Here is an 18,428-nt window from a genome sequence, read left to right as displayed (position 1 = left end):
CAGTGAAGAAAAGTGTAATTATTTGTTATAACAATTATTAGCATACAAACAATGTAAGTGGAAACATAAACATACCATATCTTTCCAGAGCTGCAGAATCTTGTTCTTTCAAACTCTAAAATGGACTTCTACAGTTCTTGTACCTATAATGCAAAACATTACAATTCAGTTCCTGCACTATGCTTCACACTAATCTGAAGCTCCATACAACTTCAAGACAGTACATTCAGAAGTGTCTATTTGATTAGTCACAAATATGCAACTAAAGGAAACACAGAATCATAGAATATGTCTAGTCAGAAGGGGCCTACAAGGATCATCATATCAAACTCTCCACTTCTCACAGGACTATCTAAACCTAGACCATATAAAAATAAATCACACTTCTCATAGAAAAGCACAACAGAAAATAATTATTATGTTAGATAAGCTACAAAAGTGTGAAGTTCAAACACACATTTTTCCTCTGTAGTGATGCAATAGTTCTACAATTGCATTCATCCAGTTCATTATAAATACCAATTTTCTCTCTCCTTCCCGCCCCTTATTTTGTCCTTTTTTTTTTTTTTCCTTTTCTTTAAGAACTGGCATTTATAATAAGAAAAAAACCCAAACATTCAGGAGAAGTCACAGATAGAACCAAATCTTTGTTCTGGGTGCATCAAACTGCTGGAGTTCAGTATGCTTTTCTACAAAATCATTTTCAGAGAAGTCATATTTAACAAGGGACTAAAACATACTTTTCAACAAACACCTAAAAGCACAACCAGTCTCGAGGGAAAAGGTGACAGAAACAGACACATATGCATATAACTAAAGAAAGATAGGGGTCATGGACTCCCCATCACTGAAGTTGCTCAAAACCAAGCTGGATGGGGCTCTCAGTAACCTGGTCTAGTGAAAGGTTTCCCTGCCCATGGATGAGGCTTGTAGTTAGATTTTTTCTTTAAGGTTCCCTACCAACCCAAACCATTCCCTGATTCCATGAAATCTACTAACTACTTTCTAAAAAAGTTAGTAATTTGGCACAGAATATCACATTTTCAGCACTCTGAAGATGTAATACATAATTTCTTGGCTTAAAACTCTATTAAGAACAAACAATTTCAATGCAGCTGGTTTAGTCTGATCTCCAATATAGATCACGGTTCCCACACAGGAAACCTCAATCTGGTTACCTTAATTACATTTTATTTTAGAAGATGCCAAACCAGCAAGAAATCATTTGGTGTCAGGGGCCAAATTCTTTATCAGGGAACTGTAATGGGGTGATCCTGGACCAGTTTTGCCACTAAAGCTCCAACACTAACACTGTGAGCGCACTCTTTTGTATTTTAAAAAAGTTAGTTACACAGGGCAGCCTACAAGTTTTGTGAAAAAGGACTGCTATTTCAACAAGCCATTCTACTAGTTATGTAGCTTTCTGTACAGTTAGGATTACTGTGTTAACAATACGCAACCGTGTCAATAAAACTTTCCTACCATTCAGAAAAAAAACAGAAGAAAAATTCATCTAAATAACATGAGACAGTAACTGATGATTTTCCTATTTGTAAGCAGCACTTCCACTCCATATCCACAGCAGAAATCCAAAATACCTTCTATTCTACCAAAGAATAATTCTTCATTTCCTGTGGTGCCATTAGACCAACTCAGTTTGAAGTATTCTGACAAATGCAATCAATATTTTCACACCTTGTGTTACAGGACTTCCAGATTCAATGTATGCATTTGCTCCTCTACAGACATAGAGCAGTGTCATCTGTATAAAATTCTCTCATTCTCCTCTAAGATACAGAAGCACAAATTTTCAGTATGCACAGAGTAGGAGGAGAGCACCAAGTACAGCTTGAAAAACTATTGCAAATACATCTACCAGGGTTCTTATGATTATTGCCCAGCAACAGAGACAAAAAAAAAAAAAAAAGGATTCCCAAAAGAACTGAAGCTATGGAGTAAAGTAGGACTGTACAACTGATAGAGGAAACCAGACCACAAAGGAGGAGATGTAGACAGGTTATTTGCATAATAATACACAGAACGGAAGAGCAAATCCAGCAACACAAAACTGACGTTCCTGGACTTCCAGTTCTTCTCCTTCAGTTTCTCCCCAACAGCTACCACTAAGGCAGAACAGAGTTCAGCAGTCTGCTAAGTCTAAAATCTACATTCAAAGGCTACATGACAACACGAAAGGAAATAAGGCTAATAAGTCTCTGTAATGCTTGTCTAAAAGGAATGAAAATTATTTCATGAATAATGTACTTCAACATTCACCTCCAGTATACTTAATTAGCACTAAGCCACATCAGCCTAAAAAAATGCAAATGACAATATGACTTAAAGCTTGGCCAACCATATTGTTTCCACTCCACATTAAAAAAAATCTCAATCCATCATATGACTAGAGCCAAAAAAGCTGCTTGTTTACAACTATGTCATGCATTTTCAATAAGGAGACTTCAAGGCACACTGAATTATATTAAGACAGTAAAACACTGAATTAACCACACTGTTGCATACAGAATAACAATGTATTTAAGAAATTAATTATAAAATACAAAAAATATTTTGCAACTCTCATGTCTGGCCCAGTAAAAAATATCATGAAATAATCTCTATCAGGTGCTTAGATTATGTTTTATGTTTACGTCCTTCTTTCAATCAGATATTCAGGTTAGAGGAATCATGCAAATGGAGTATTTTTCTCATGGAAAGGACTCAATCTTTGCAAGCAAGAAATACCAGTGTTTCACAGAAATGTTACATTCTCTCAGGAGCTCCCTTGTCCTTGAAATCTGATGGGATTCACAGGTTGTGGGGACTCTTAAGTATGTATTTCTATTGGCTACAATAAGCAATTTTCGCTACACCAGCTGAAACACAAGGTGTTGCTACTCAGTCAGTATACACTAGTATACCTTGGACTTTCTAAAAATAAACCTGGGTGTACACACATAGTAAAACACAACATTCATCATCAAGACTTTGGACATGAGATTTCACTATGAAATAATAAGCAAAAATTATCTGAGTATAGCTACACAAATAAGAAAAATGAAAGATTGTATTGGAACCAGAAATTCTGAGGTAGTGACAGACCTCTTCAGGATTATCTAGCTTTACAGAAGTTTTTGATTCCTTTTAAGAAAAAGGCAAGTAACACATTGTAAAATAAAAATATTTAAAGTATTAGTTAGCTCAAACATACAACTAACCATAAAGCAAAAGCAAAACTCTTCTACAGCTATGATAGCCATTCTTGAAGTATGTTGACCTACGTGCCATTTGAGAAGTTGAGTTCCTTTAAGAGCCACTCCACCACCCTGTAACAGCCCAAGCCTGCAGAGCTGCAGCTGCTGCAGCCTGGGTCCCTGGGAGCATACCAGAGCAGGAGCACACAAGCAGTGCCAGAGCTTGGCTGCCTGGACAAGCCTGCCATCTCAGTGCCCTGCAAGCTTTGCAATACAAGAGAGATCACTCTTGTGCCTCCCCTGCACAAAGCTCCTAAGGGTAAGGGAGAGGGTGTCTGTCATCCAGATCTCCTCATTTTATCCATTTCTTAGGTGTAATGATTATCAAGGAAGTAATAAAAAGTCCTAAAAGCAGTCCGCTAAAGGCAGCTATGAACATGGTCTTCTCTATGGAGAGATGAACTAGCTTCACACCTAGAACTCTAGCTTGGTCAGAAGTCCTGTCACAGTCCTCAAACAAGACCAGAATGAAACACAAACTATGTGGACTAATCATTGCCAGACCATTATGCAACAGCCACCAAACCCAAACAGAGGTTCTGTAATTTTTTGCTTGTGATCCTACTGATCTATAGGCCACCAAGATCAAATTTCCTTTGGGTTTCAAACCATTCTTTAGTTTTTGATACTTAAATTTTGTCTTTAGTTGTTTAGGTCACAGCTTTGACATTCTGTCACATAAGGAAGGAACATGAAGGCACATGGAGGACAGGAAGATTTGAAGCAGCCAGCATGGCTTCACTAGGGGCAAGTCTGGCTGGACTAACCTAATGGACTCCTATGACAGAGTGACTGCATCAATGGACAAGAGAACAGCTACTGACGTCATCTATTCGAACTTCTGAGGCCTTTGGTAGGGCCCCCCACAGCACCCTTCATCCCAAGTTGGAGAGAGAATAGATGGGACTCTTTGGTGGATGAGGAATTGGTTGGATGGCTGCACACAGAGGGTAGTGGTCATTGGCTTAATGTTCAGATGGACATCAATGACAAGAGGTGTCCCTCAGGGGTCCATAGTGAGACCAGTTCATCAATGACAGACAGTGGCACCTAATGTACCCTCAGGAAATCTGCAAACAATACTAAGCTGTGTGGTGTGGCTGATATGCCTGAGGAATGGAATGCCATCCAGAGGGACCTGGACAACACTGAAAAGCAGGCTCATGAGAACCTCACCCAATGAGTCCAAGTGCAAAGTCCTGAACCTGGACTGGCAACACCTGATATCAACACAGCCAGGGGACATGGGAATTGGCAGCAGAATTAATTACAGAAGAACTTGGACATCCTGTTGGACGGCCAGCCTTGTCCCAGCAATGTGTCCAGAATGTATCCTTGGCTGCATCAAGAGCAGCATGGCCAGCAGGCCAAGGGAGACCAGTCTGCCCTTCTACTCCTCTGAGATCCCACCTGCAGCGCTGCATCCAGGTCTGGAGTCCGCAGCACACAACAGGCATGGACCTGTTGGAGAAAGTCCAGAGGAGGGCCACAAAAATTATCAGAGGGCTGGAGCAGCTCTCCTATGAAAAAAGGCTGAAAGAGTTAGCATTGTTCACCCTGGAGAAGAGAAGGATCTGAAAAGACCCATTGGCTTTTGTTTAGTACTGAAGAGGAACTTACACGACAGAGAAGGACAAACTTTTTACAAGGCCCTGCTATGACAGGATAAGAGGTAATGGCTTTTAACTAAAAGAGAGCAGATTAATATGATATCAGAAAGTAATTTTTACAGTGAGGGTGGTAAAGCACTGGAACAGATTGCCCAGGGACAGGAGATGCCCCATCCCTGGAAATATACACAGTTAAGCTGGATGGGGCTCTGAGCAATCTGATCTATTTGAAAATGTCCCTGCTTATTGCAGAGGAATTTGGACTAGATGACATTTAAAGGTCCCTTCCAACCCAAACTATTCCAAGTCTGTGGGGAAAAAAAAAGTCATGCACTCCATATCAAGCAGTCAATGGTACATGAGTTAAAGTTGTCCTATACCCACCATCACTGTAACCCCATCTCTGAGTGACAGTCCCACTTCCATCATGCTACATAAGATAAATGTGATTCTCAGGAGCAAGTTATGTTAGTACACAGAGCATGTTTTTAAAGTTATTTGAATGGACGCAAACAGCAATGCTTTTCAATGAAAAGTACTGGGACAGCTACATACTGTGAATGCCCTTTTCAAGCCACCAGATCAGAAAAAAAAAACAAGAATTCAAAGCTCTGCTTCACTAACTAGAAGTTTCTCTAAAAAACCCATATATACTTCTGTCCTAAGGAAATTCAAGTAGCTTCAAAAGAAGCAGATCACCCCTCTTACCTAAGACAGTGAAGTGAGGGTCCAGAAGGAAGCCACCCATTTAGCTCCACTCAGCAGAACAACTGCAGCTTCTCCTAATTCTTCAGCACTCTGTAAAACATGGGTAAAGAACCATGCAGGAAAGAGTATCGGTAAAGACTGACTTCCACCCCCTTCCTCCATTCAGCAGTTTGCATTATACAGGGAAGCAGGCTCAACCTATTAAAGTAAGTAAGAAGTAGTTAATGCTTCCTTTAAGAGATTCATTCATAAGAGTATTTGTTAGACAGAACTATAATAATATTTGATTCATAATGTAATTTTGCACCCAGCAAGTTATTTTGTCAATAAGCTCTATCCCTCCTAACCACAGGAAGGTGCAGCTATTCAAAAATAGCAATTTAAAATGCTATTTAGTCAGATGTTACATTGCCAAACCTGAATCCTGAATCTCAACATTATTTGATTTTCACATTCTTCCTATGAGGTTATTTTCCTGAAGAAATGTGTCACCAGCTGCTGTAGTTACTGAAGTGTTGCTTCATTGCAAAATGTTACCTTTAGACTGTATTTGCTGACTTTCTGCTAACCAACCAGATATCTTACACACATTACTATTCCTGTGAACCAGCTTTTTTCCAAACTTTAATTCATGGGCAACACAGCTTTATGAGTCCAGCAGGCACTGCCTGCTAATACAAGAAGTTACAGCAGTAAATGTTAAGGTCAAAATATTTAAGGTGACAAAATTCACTTAAACACAAGATTTGCCCACTGTTGTTGTCTCTGGGAACCAGCTATTGAGCACAGCTTATAGAACTTCTGGGAGGGGGTATTTTTTTTTTTAAAGTAAACAACATAGTCTAGATTTTTTTCATTACAGACCCTGATAGCAAATGTATTACTCCCCTCCTTCCAGGTACAAACCAGAATTTGATTAGTGACAGAAAACCTTTTAACACTGCTTCTCTAAAAAATTTGCAGTTACCTTAAATACACTGGATATTTCAGAAAACTTGTAAAACACACCTCCTTTGTTTAAAAATCAATAGATATTCATTAATTAGAGTGAAGACTTGGCCCACACTACCAGAAAGAAAGACTGATGCTGGAAATGAGATCTATGGCTAGATACTTTATGAATTATATTCCTTTTTCCCTCAATTGCATGTTCTATTTTTAAGAATTAGTGGCTTTCATCTTCAGGTGTATGAGTACACTTATGCAGGGAGGGAGAAAGAAATTTCCTGCATTTAAAAGAAGATGAATTCTCTATGGACATTCACTAAGTAAACTAAAAGTAACAGAGGGGGGGAAAAAATCATTCCTGCACAGCAAAAATTAGGATGATGCATATTTACAAAAACATAAAAACTGATTAAATTCCGTGGTAAGCGTCATATCATGTACTATGCTAATTACTGTTCATAGAAAATGTTCTATGTTTAAACATGTTTACAATTAAACATGTTTATAACTTAAAACTCAACTCTGGTTAAGCAGAACCTGTGAATTCTGAGAACTAGTGAAGAATATGTCAACAAAGGACATAATCATAGTGAAACAAACATGATTTTATATTGTGTGTGCTGGGTCCTGGTGGTACACATGACATTCTATACTTTCAAAAGAGAAGTTAAATTATATGAAAAAGAACCAGGTTTATTTTCTCAAGTGGATTAAAACAACTGGGGACAATTTCCAGGTGCTCTAACAGGGACTCCAACAGACTGAGAACAACTCTAGGCGTGTTCAACATATACACACAGTTTTCAATTCCATTCATAAAAGAATCATCCTTCCCATGTTTTTAAGCAACAGCAGCAATTACAAAAAAGGAAAAGACCAGAAGTCTGGTTTGTTATTTAAAAAAAAGGATCAAACCCACACAACTTTAGAGCTCTGAAGAGGACTTGGGACTGAAAAATTTAGGCTTTAAAACGCACTGCTGTTCAAGCCTGACTTTTTTTACCAAGCCACAGAAAGATACGCTGAAATAACCTTGAACAAATTAAATACTCATTTTGGTACCTGGTTTTTGTTTCTATATTCTTGGGAGATGCTCAAGACACTCCAATGAGGAGAAACAGTAAACACCTCTGATAAAAAAAAATGAACTTCTTAATTCCAGTAGGAAAGATGCTACATTAAATAGCAAACACTTAGAGTGGAATGGAAGGTATTTGTAAAAGAGAGATGAAACATCTGTAACATTGTACAGAAATAATTTCAATTAAAAGTATCAGCTCTGTAAATGTAACTAGTGGACTAGTCTTTCTTTCACTACTTTTCAGCACTGAGTTGACAGAATGATACTGCACTACAAAGTGTATCTGTTTTAAAAGACAAACACGTGTGATAGTTTTCTCTGCATATCCATATCAATTTAGCAATACACATTTCATACTTTCAATTCAACACACTCAAACTGAGTTTTGCCATATTTTCAAATTTCTAAAAAGTACCTTCAATTGTTTTCACAATGAAAGGGCACAGCTATTCAGAGCCAACTTTAAACCAAGCAGTTTGTGAGAACTGTAAGCCCATTTTCCAACAATTTTCATTCTTATCAAGTAGTACACCTCTCTCCCCCCACCGTAAGTGCCTAACAACACAGTGCAACTCAGAGTTGGCTTCTCCTTAGCAGGTAATCTCTCTAACTGGATGCTATTTGCATGAATTAGGAACTTAATCTTATCTTTTAGACCTCTCCCTTTCAAACCAGTCAGCTAGTCAAAAAAAAAAAAAAAAAAAAAAAGAAGAAAAAGAGAAAGAAGATAAATTGACAATACAATCACGCGGGTCCTACTTTGTTAAGAAATCAAAGCTAAAATCGGGTACAATTTTCCACTGAGAAACTTTCTGCTAGACATGCAAGAAGCATGGTAAAACCTCTCTGAGAAGCTGATTTCTCACAAGGCTTCAGGTTTACAGATTCTTACTGAAGCAGGTAAGTTCCAAGCAGACAGAAGGACCATCCCTGAAGTGATGTGTAAAACACACGCTTAGTCCCAGAATTAGACCAACACATTACACAGAAGGAAACATAAACAAGTATTTCCATTAATTGCAGAAAAAAGAAAAGGAATAACTATAAACCTATAAATTACAGGTTCTTGTCACTTAAAGGAGAATTGTGAAACATTTTTTTTTTCTTAAGCAGTAGTAACTGCTGAATGACCACAACACATCAGCTTACAAATTTACAAATCAGCGGTAAAGTGTAATATCCCTTCACAGAAATACTGTAGGTATGCTTAAAAACTGGAGCCCAAAAAGTCCTGCCGTCAGGAGCGACAGATCACATGTATCAACAAGGCGGCCTGCTCACAGGTTCAGATCCCACTCTTCAGAGGGTAACACGAGCAAAGTGATCAGACCCACTTTGTCAAGCGGGCCTTGGCCACTGGTTAAGAGACCCTCGCACCACTTCCCATTCCCATTGCGACAGCACCGAGCCGTCCCATGCCCACGGCAGCCCCGAAGAGTAGGGACCGAACCGGGGAACTGAGGCAGGGGCAGGCTGGGTTCACCCAAGGTCGCCCAGCGAGCCGGGTCTCACGGGGGGCGGCAGAGGCTCGGAGCCGCCCGCCCGTCCGGCCTTCCCGGCGGCCCCGCACCCGTGCGGCTCACGGCGCGCAAGGCGAGGACCCCCGGGGCTGCCGCCTTCTCCTCCCCGGCGCGGGGGAGCTGCCAGGGCCGCCTCCCTCCCCTCCAGGGCCGGCGTGAGCCGGGCGCCATCCCCGCTCCCGGCCCTGCGCAGCGCTCACACCGACCTGGGCGCCTCGGCTGCTGCTCCCGGGCGCTCCTGCCGCCTCTGCCGCCCGGGCTCATGCGGGGGCCGCGCCGCACTCGGGGCCGGGCCGCGGGCGAGAAGGAGGCGCTGCTGCTGCCGGTGCGGCCGGAGCCGCGGCCTGGCGGGGCGGGGAAGGCGAGGCGGGCGGTCGGGCCGGGCCGGGCGGGCGCGTCTCCTCCTCCTGCTCCTGTGTCGGCCGGGCCGCGCTCAGCGCGAGCCCCGCTCCTCCATCTTGGGACAACGCGGATGTCGGCGCGGCGCAGGCTCGGGGCGCGCGGGGGGGGCGCGCGGGAAGGAGGGAGGGAGAGAAGGAGGGAGGACCGGCCGCGTCCCGGCGTGCAGCGCGGGCGGGGGCGAGGCGAGGCGGCGGCGGCGGCGCGCTACCCGCCGCGGGCAACCATAGAGAGCAGCCGGGCCGCGCCTTCCGGCCGTGTGCACTCGCGGCGGCGCCCGGCGGAAGAGCGGAGCCGCGGCGGCGCCTGCGCGCCCGCGCGCTCGAGGCGAGGGCCGCCATGTTGGAAGAGGGCAGCGCGGGGCCGCGGGGCGGGGGCGCCGGCCAGGCGGGCGCACGGGGCGGGGCGGGGCGGGGCGGGGCGGGGCGGGGCTCGGGGCTGCGCGTGCGCTCGCGCAGGGTGCGGGGCGTGCGGCGCGGGTGGGGCGGTGTGAGGGAGCAGGGGGCCGCCGTCGGGTGTGGCTGGGCACACACATACATGCTACCTACACGTACACGCACATACACGGGCGTACATACACGTGTACACAAGCATCTGCAAATATTAACGCATACACGTGGGTGCACATACACTGACACACACACGGACACACACAGGTGCCTATGGAGGCCGGCGGGCACTGCAGGGACTGGTGGCACAGCAAGGAGCCATCGCTGCCGTGGGCAAGGAGTGGCCGCCACCAGCTCTGAGTCCCTGGGCAGGTCCCCACCGAGCCCCACCGGAGTCCAGCCTGTCCGGCAGGCCCCATGGCAGCCCGCCCAGGGTTTATCGGGTTTAATCTGGGCAGGGAGCCGTGGCCGGCCGGCAGAAGGGAGCAGTGGAAGGGGAGCGGCCGGTGGGTGACCTCTGGAGGGGAGCCCATGTTGGAGCCATGAGTGAGCCCAGGCCCGAGAGGACAGGCGGTGCCAGGCCAGGCCAGCCCTGCCAAGTGTGGCCCCTCCCAGGCAGGGGAGGCGAGGACGGGGACACCGAGGGCTCGGTGACCCAGAGGTGGCAAAGAGTGGGGACAGCCTTGCTGTGCCTGCCTGCCGCGCTGGGCAGAGAGCCAGCACGGTGTAAATTTAGGTCATCAAATGCCTGGTGTTATTCAAACCTAGCAGCCTGGGGGGCACAGAGGGCAGAGCTGGCTGGTGGGGCTGGAAGGGTCAGGGACTGTCAGGGATGGAACCCGAAGGGTGGGCAACACACCCTATGGTCCTGCGCAGCCCTGCCTGACACCTCCTCTCCCCTCTGCCCTGTGCATAATTTGTGTCCTTTTCGGTCATTCTTGCTCCTTCCTCTACGTACACCCGGGCCTATGCATTGCAAGTACACTTTTCGTGTGATGTTAAAAGCGCGAGTAAAAGTTGTGTTTTGGCAAGTGAATGTTAAAAGCAGTTTGATTAAATAATTTTAAAATGGGGCAATGCCTGGAAAATTTTACTCTTTTTTTTGGACATTTACTTTTTAAAACATTAAATATATGGAGCTACAAGCATAGAAGTGGGGAAGGAGTAAGTAGAAAAGAAAAGGAAAATACATCAGACTCTTTTCTACCTTATCCCTTAATAAAGGCAATTAAATAGAGATGCTTCTATCCTCTATTCTTTTTGGTTTTGTTTTGTTTTGTTTTGAAAAGCATAAGCTAGAAATATGAGTAGTTCTCAAATGCCAGAATAAGCTGTTAAAACCATAAACACAAATTCTCAAAAATATGATACTAAAGCCAAGTTCTGGGCTAGGAAATAGGTGTTTAAGAGGACATGTCTTCTTGGGCACAATTTTGTAAGACCTATTGTGTTTGTTGCAGGGTAATAGCTGGTAAGAGCAGTGGACTCAAATGACATTATTACAAACCAGTGCAGAGAGCCCTGGTGCTTGCAGAGGACATGGTGGGCAGATGTATAATTGAAATACTAAGACTGAATGAAGTATTCTTATACTTCAGTGTGGTCAGAAAGCAGGGTAGATTGCTGTGTTGAGATGGGCATTGGTAACCATCTAAAAATAATCACTGGCATGAACACAGCCTTCTGCATCTGGAGGCTCTCTCCCACACAGTAGCAAAACCTGCCAACTTTCATGTATTAAAATTTCAGATTCAGGCCAAAGTTTATTGTGCCATGATTTTTCCTGTTACCTCAGAAGCAGTAATATTGAAAAAACCTGCATCTGGAAAATGCCCTGTCTTGCCACTTTTCCCTTGCTCTGTTGCAGAGCCCACATGTCCAGTCCTTACCTCCTGCTTAACTGTAAGGATGCTATGGGGCAGCATGTCACAAGCTGAGTCCAAGTAAACTTCTGCTCTCTTTTTATCTACAGAACCTTCTCTTCTCAACTCAGGCTGGTCAGGCATTATTTGCTTTTGGTATATTCATGCTGGCTGTTCCCAGGTGGGAAGTTCTTGATCTTATTGTGTCTGGAAATAATCTCCCAGACTCTCAGGTGAAGCTGCTCAGCTGTATCCTCCTTGATCTCCATACCTCAGATCTCCTTGGCTGCAGCCCTTGGGGACCTCTCACAGACTCTGTGATTATTGAGAGATGGCAGGAGGTGGCCTCACTGTGACATTGGCCAGCTCTGTTTGTGTCATCACTTGCCATCTGATCCCATGAGCTCACATATGTCCAGTTTGCCTAAGCAGTCTCTAACTTCATGCTCCTCATCCAAGAACAGCTTCTTTCTCCCTCAAGCTTTGCTCCTCTCCATAAGGATCTGTGAGCTCCAAAACTACACTGCCATGCCAGCAGTGATGGCACTGATGTACTCTTTTCTGTATACCTTACCAGCAGTGCTTTGATCCATTTAGGAGCAGTGCCACAATTTCCTTAGTCCTTTTATTGCTGCTGATGTACCTACTGATGCTCTTACATGTCCTTCACATCCCTCACCTGTTTCAACTCTAGTTTAACTCTGGTCTTCACAACTTTATCCATGCATACTGAGGTGATAGTCCTAACGACCTTCCTGGAATTTATGGCAGTTGATCATTGCATGGGAGCTGTCTCCATAACTTTTATCAAGATATTGGGGCACCTTCTTTTTTCCTTATAGCAGAAAAGACCAGTATACAAGATAGGACACAATTGATTTATATGATGATGGTGTTTTTCAACCCTCAGTGTTTCCAAATAGTAGCTGACACTTGTTTAGGTTTTTTACCCATTGGACACCATCAATTGCATTTTTTCCATGGATTGCAATCCTGAGATCTTGTCCCATGTTAGTAATGAGCAGTTCATAACCCATCTCTGCTCTGAGGTAATATAGTGTAGATGGTTCACACATCTTTTCTTCTGAAGAAACCAACTCAGCTATGAAGAAGGGCGCAGATGACAGCAGATGGAGGAAATGTGCAGGATGGAACGAGCTGCTGTGGACGCTGGTGGTTATTTATTGCACTGGCTAGATGCAGAGGCAGGGGAAGGAGAGTTTTCTGAAAAGGATGTAGGTGTGGAAAGATTCACCTTCTGTTTTGAGATGTGGGAAAAATCACGCTGGCAGTGGACAGGTGAAAAACGATACATTAAGGAACATATCCCAAACTAATTGCAGTACAGCAGTGTTGCACAGATGGCCAAGCTGCATGATGGATTTCGTTTTGATTCTGTTGGGGACAAGTTGCCATTTTGGGGGAAATACTAGATCACTTTTAGATTTTGTAGCACGTGTTGGGGGCTTCTTTTTTTACTTTGAGGTAGTGTGATTAGCAGTAGACTAATTGTGGCCATTGATGTACCTAAGTTGCTCGTGTTACAATGGGGATGATTGTACTTTCCTGCCTCATTTAAGTGTGTTACATATTCTGAAGTGGTGAGATACTAGGGCACAGAAATGCTTTTGCTGCCATGAGTGCTTTCAGCTACTTTACATTGGTATAGCCAGCTGCTGGAAAGCAACTGTATCTGCCTAGCTGAACAGGCTCTGAATTTGTAGAAATGTGACTGGAACTTCCAGTGGAAAGGCCACCACTCCCTCCCTGCTTCCTTGCTAATCCCTGCAACTCTAGGGCCTGGGTATGGACTGCAGCTGAAGGGAACAAATGGTGTCACTGCCTTTTGCAGTGATCCCTTCACAGAGCAGGCTCTGGTGAGATGCTTCAATTACATTATTGAAGTAATTACATTATTGAAGCTTGGTAAAAAAGTAAAAATCAAATTATTATGGCTAATAACTTGGTCATGAAGTGGAAGTCCTGCAGAAAATCTAGTTTTAACATCTGAATATTTGGAAACAACCAGGTTTTTTTCAACTGCTGAAGGAAACAAATACAACTTGTCTCATAGACAGGTTGTATGGAATAGGCAGTGGTTCCCAGCAGGAGGAAAAAGGCTTTAAAAATAGAATCCCAAGCCTCATCCACAATTTACTTATGATGCTGGAGAAATGCCATCGTGAACCAAGTCTACTGCATATTAATTTTAGTAATGTTGATATCTCACTTCAGAACTTTGTAGCAAATAATTTCCTGTGTTTGTAAACACACACAGAGTGCTGTGTTTGTTCTGTTCTCATTTAATTTGAAAACCCCAATATAAATGGTTTGATAATACTTTTTTTGGCATTAATTTCAAATAGTTATGTGAGTGAAAATTAGATAGTGAAGCTCTGTGAGTGTAACCCCTTAGGAGATAGGTGTGCACTGAAGCATACAGAGACTTTGTGAGCCAAGCCAAATGAAGAGGTCCTCAGTGATGGAATAAAATACTGAAGTTTGGAGTTAGAGCTTAGTCTGGGCAACTGGAAGATTCCAGAAATCCCCTTTATACAGGCATTTCTGAAGGGCTATGCATACTTCTGATTCCTGAAAAGCATACTTGTTCTCCCTTTTCTCCACACAAATAGATGATTTGGTTAAGCTGTGATGTGAAGGTTTGTGTCATCTTGAAGTGGCTCCCATTTCTGAAGACTTATCTCAATCGAGTGAGGTTGTTTCAGTTCCTCCCTGTAAGCTGAGGGATGTTTCACAATTCACTTGCTGAAATAAGCTTGTCAGGGAGAGTCTTGTTTCCCTGAATGTTTTGCCCAGCCCAATGGCCTCTGGAAGGAAATAGGGTGAAAGGAGAAGGAGCTCACATGCACCTCTTTTTCTCCAAGTCCAATGTATCATCTTTCTGCAAGCCTTGCACTTAGGTTCTCCAGTCTTCTTGTAGATGGAGCAGAATACAGGCAATTTCAGTTCTTTCCAGGGGCTGAGAGGTTTGTGGTTTGCTGCAGGTTTTCATTAAATTTCCATTGGTCACCTGCGCACGTGAACTGGAAATGCTCCTTTTTTGACCATTCTGTGGTTTTTGGTGAGGTTTTTTTTCCTTTTTACTTGCTGCTGTGCTGTATTACATATTTTTCTGCATTCACAGTCTGGCCCTGGTTCCTGACATATCTGTTTTCAGAAAGAAGTCTTGAGTAGTTGTAGCTGTGAAAGATGCTTAGGAGCAACGCTTTTGTTTCCTCAGAGATTTTGTGGGGACACCTTGGTATGCTTTGCAGCACTCACACAGCTGAAGCTGCCTAACATTACATAGCTGAGCAGGTTTGGGCCAGCCATTGTTTTGGTTGTAGAAGAGGAGCCTGACTGACAGCTGTTTTTCTGACCACATGCCTATTTTTTTTTTTTTCCAAGATATATATAGAAGTCTGATTTGCTGAGCAGAGCAAAATAGCTTTGTGCAGTTAATGTGACATGCTTAATAATGCTTGGAAGGATGCAGGCAACTACATTTATAAACCTGCCATGGCTAAAAAAAATTATAAAAATTACACAAGCAATCCCAGTGCAAATACATGTTTTCCTAAAAAAGGGACCACGTGGTGCCTAGTTGTAATGTTGCTTTTGATACAAAACACTATTTTTCCAAGAGAACTTGTGTCGTGCCAGAAACTCACTTTATCCTTGGATTATCCTACACAGTGACAAATTTAATTTATTACTTTTTTTCTTCTTTGGAATTTTAATGTCATTATTACTTTCCTATTTAAACAGCTCATTCCTTGAATACTGAGTATGGTTTGGTTATTAGTACTGCAGTGGCACCTTGGTGAAATCAGGTTCAACCAGCTCTCCATATTTTTTCCAGTCTATAAATGATTTTTAAAAGGTCATCATGACATAATTGAAAAGCTGAAGGCTCAGGTAATTAGCATCAATATTCAGCTTTCTCCACACAGTATTTTATAAGCTGCTTTACTAATACTGTCGTCTGGGGAGGTTTTAATTTGAAAAGGGCATTCACAGGGGGTGTCTGCATGAAGATGCAATCTTATTTAGCTTGAGAAGAAATAGCACCAGCCACAGCTCAGACATCTCTTGTCTTAGGTGTGAGGGGATGTTAGAAGACAAGCCTATCTCCCCTCCTTTCTTCAGCAGCAGTACTCATTTTACTGTAGATGTTGCCACTGCAGATCACACCAGCTACAGCCACACACCAGGTTCAACCTCCTGTAGCTACAAGGACCTACCCTGCAGTATGACCTTACTCTAAAGGCAGAATGTACAACCCACAGCATTTCTTCAAACATGTATAAACATCAGATGCTTGGCTGGCTGCCCCTTTCAGGAAAAAAAGAGTGATGGGGAGGAAGATGGAGAGCTGAAGCTGCTTCATGTGCCTTGTCACAGTGAATTGTCTGGGTTTAGTATCCAGTGGAAGTTTAATTCCTGCACTTTGTGTCTTGCTGCCTGTCTTCCGAGGAACATCAGAGGAGGAGGAAGAAGGACAAGAGTCTAGGAGGCATTGATCATTGAAGAGTGTAGCTGGAGAGAAGAGGATGAAAATGTTAATTTATTATCAAAGAGGGTATGAACTGTGTTTGAACCCAGAGGTTAAAAGTAGAATAATTTGTTTGTGTCCTGAGGCAACCACTATCCCCAGTGCTGAGCTCTCCACAGAAGCATAGGATTGATAAAGTTTTATGCTTGGGATCCCACTAGAGTGTGTTGGAGGCTGAATCTGACCCATGTGAACTTGGCATGTGACAGTGTCACACCTCTTAACCCCAGAACTGGAACTTATTCTAGACTGGTAATACCCATATTGCAGAAGAGATCACCCAGGCTATTTTGTACCCAGCAAAAGCATTCAATATGTGTTTGATCTGGCAGAGCATTGAATTTCTTTCCCATTCATATTGATCCAACTACTGCCCAAACACAGATCTATGGTAAGGGGTCTTGTTTGCATTTGTTCTTTTGCTTTCAGTTTTGCTTTTTTTAATTTTGAATTTTGTAAGATTAGAAAATAAATCTTTCTGTTTGGCATATTAAAGAAATATAGCTATTTTCACTGAGAAGGTAAAATCCTATGTGACAGAGGAAAAATGGCTTGAAATATGTGTGAGTTTTTCCTCGAATAAGCACTGAAATGTTTCGCCCTTGGGATGGACACAGACCTTGGAGTTTTACCAAGGTGCTTCAGAGATCCCTGCTCCCACTGCTTTTCTCTTTCAATTACGATGACTAGAGCTGTCTGGATGCAGAACTCATTTGAACTAAAAATAAATATCTTTTAAAACAGGATCCTCATTCTCTGGTCTCTCAGAAAAGTATGTTACAGTAATTTTTTTGCCTGGTTTTAAATCTGTGTAAACTGTGAAATGCTGATTTTATTTTATTTACATGGAAAAGACCAAGGTTGTGAGTAAATTATTGATATAAAGATCTGATAGACTTTTTAGTACTAGTTCTTTCCTAACCTTCCGTAGTCATTTATTGCAGGTGCTTTGAATATAACAAGCTACTTCACTTTGTTTGGAGACATTGAAGAACAAATATAAAGCTTTTTATGCACAAGGGAATCAGATTCAAACAGATACAATGAATGTTAATTGTGACTTCTTGTCATGTTTTCCTTTGTAAGCCTTAAAGTTCCTTGACAGCCTTGCAATTGTGGAAAGAAATATTTTTAAAAGCCACAGAGCAGATGTGATTCTGTGCCCTGAAAGGCTGAACTGACACCACTTTGCAGAAGGGAGCAAGGGGGGAGTGCTTCTATGATTCTTCACAAGTAACATCTGATTTAAGAAGTATCCCTCACCATTCCAGACAGGATATTGAAAATTAATATAATCTCATGTTTTCTAAAGTGATCAAAATTGATGTCATTGCAGACTTAAAGGCATAGTAAAGCTGGATGAGCACTCACGAGGCAAGGTAGGGTAAAACACTTAAACGATGCAGGTCCTGTAATGGCGGACATCACAGCGTGGTCTGTTGGGTTGCAGCTCCTTTCATTTGTTGTATGAACAAGACTGGAAGTTTGCCTGTTATTTAGGGTTTCTTACCTGTATTGAGCATAAAGGAGGTGAAAATGAAAAGTTAATTTTCAACTTGTTTGCTGTTGGACCCAAAGTACTTAGAATTGCATCTTTGAAACTCAGTCACAAACTCCTGTGTTGGAATGGAAAATTTTCCTTCAAAGCACAGATTACCCTCTCCAGCTTGGAGTGAACAGCTGAAAATTGCTGAAGAATCTGTCCCTTGGAATAAATGGACATGTGGCAAGATGCATTGTGTAGGATGGGAAGGTTTCCTTTTATTAAAATACCCACACTGAACTGATGTTACTAAGACTTGCATGTTACATTCCAGAAGGAATATCCTTTAGTTTCCAATTTTGGTTCATTCCATGCTTACAAATACTGTTAAGCTCTTCACTCTTAAACCAAATTAATGAGCCCCTAAATGTAGTAAGTAGCACCATACTACTTTTTTTTTTTCCTTATCCATAAAGATACTCCTACTGAACTCAAAAGCAAGATTTGCATGAGAAAGTCTTTCCCTAAGAGTGGATACTGCAGCTTGATTTCCCTGTCAAAGCTGCAGATTTTTCAAAAGCTTGTTAGTAGGGTCCTCAGCTAAGAGTTATATTTATTA

General features: G+C 42.6%; 1 protein-coding gene across 4 annotated transcripts in view; it reads right to left on the bottom strand.

Annotated features, from left to right (window-relative positions):
• Positions 1-9,426, bottom strand: part of UBE3A (ubiquitin protein ligase E3A) — a 53,146-nt gene extending 43,720 nt beyond the window's left edge. For all 4 annotated transcript variants that reach the window (XM_063149737.1, XM_063149735.1, XM_063149739.1 and 1 more), the window contains exons 1-3: positions 9,328-9,426; positions 5,573-5,662; positions 76-143 (exon numbers count right to left, since the gene is read on the bottom strand). The gene's annotated coding sequence lies outside the window, so the exon portion shown is untranslated. The remainder of the gene's footprint in view (positions 1-75; positions 144-5,572; positions 5,663-9,327) is intronic.
• Positions 9,427-18,428: the final 9,002 nt, after the last annotated feature.

This window comes from Melospiza melodia, chromosome 2, assembly GCF_035770615.1.
Source record: "Melospiza melodia melodia isolate bMelMel2 chromosome 2, bMelMel2.pri, whole genome shotgun sequence".
In the NCBI taxonomy this organism is placed as follows: domain Eukaryota; kingdom Metazoa; phylum Chordata; class Aves; order Passeriformes; family Passerellidae; genus Melospiza; species Melospiza melodia.
The sequence above is the reverse complement of the archived record's forward strand: the minus strand, read 5'-3'. Positions and strand labels throughout refer to the sequence as shown.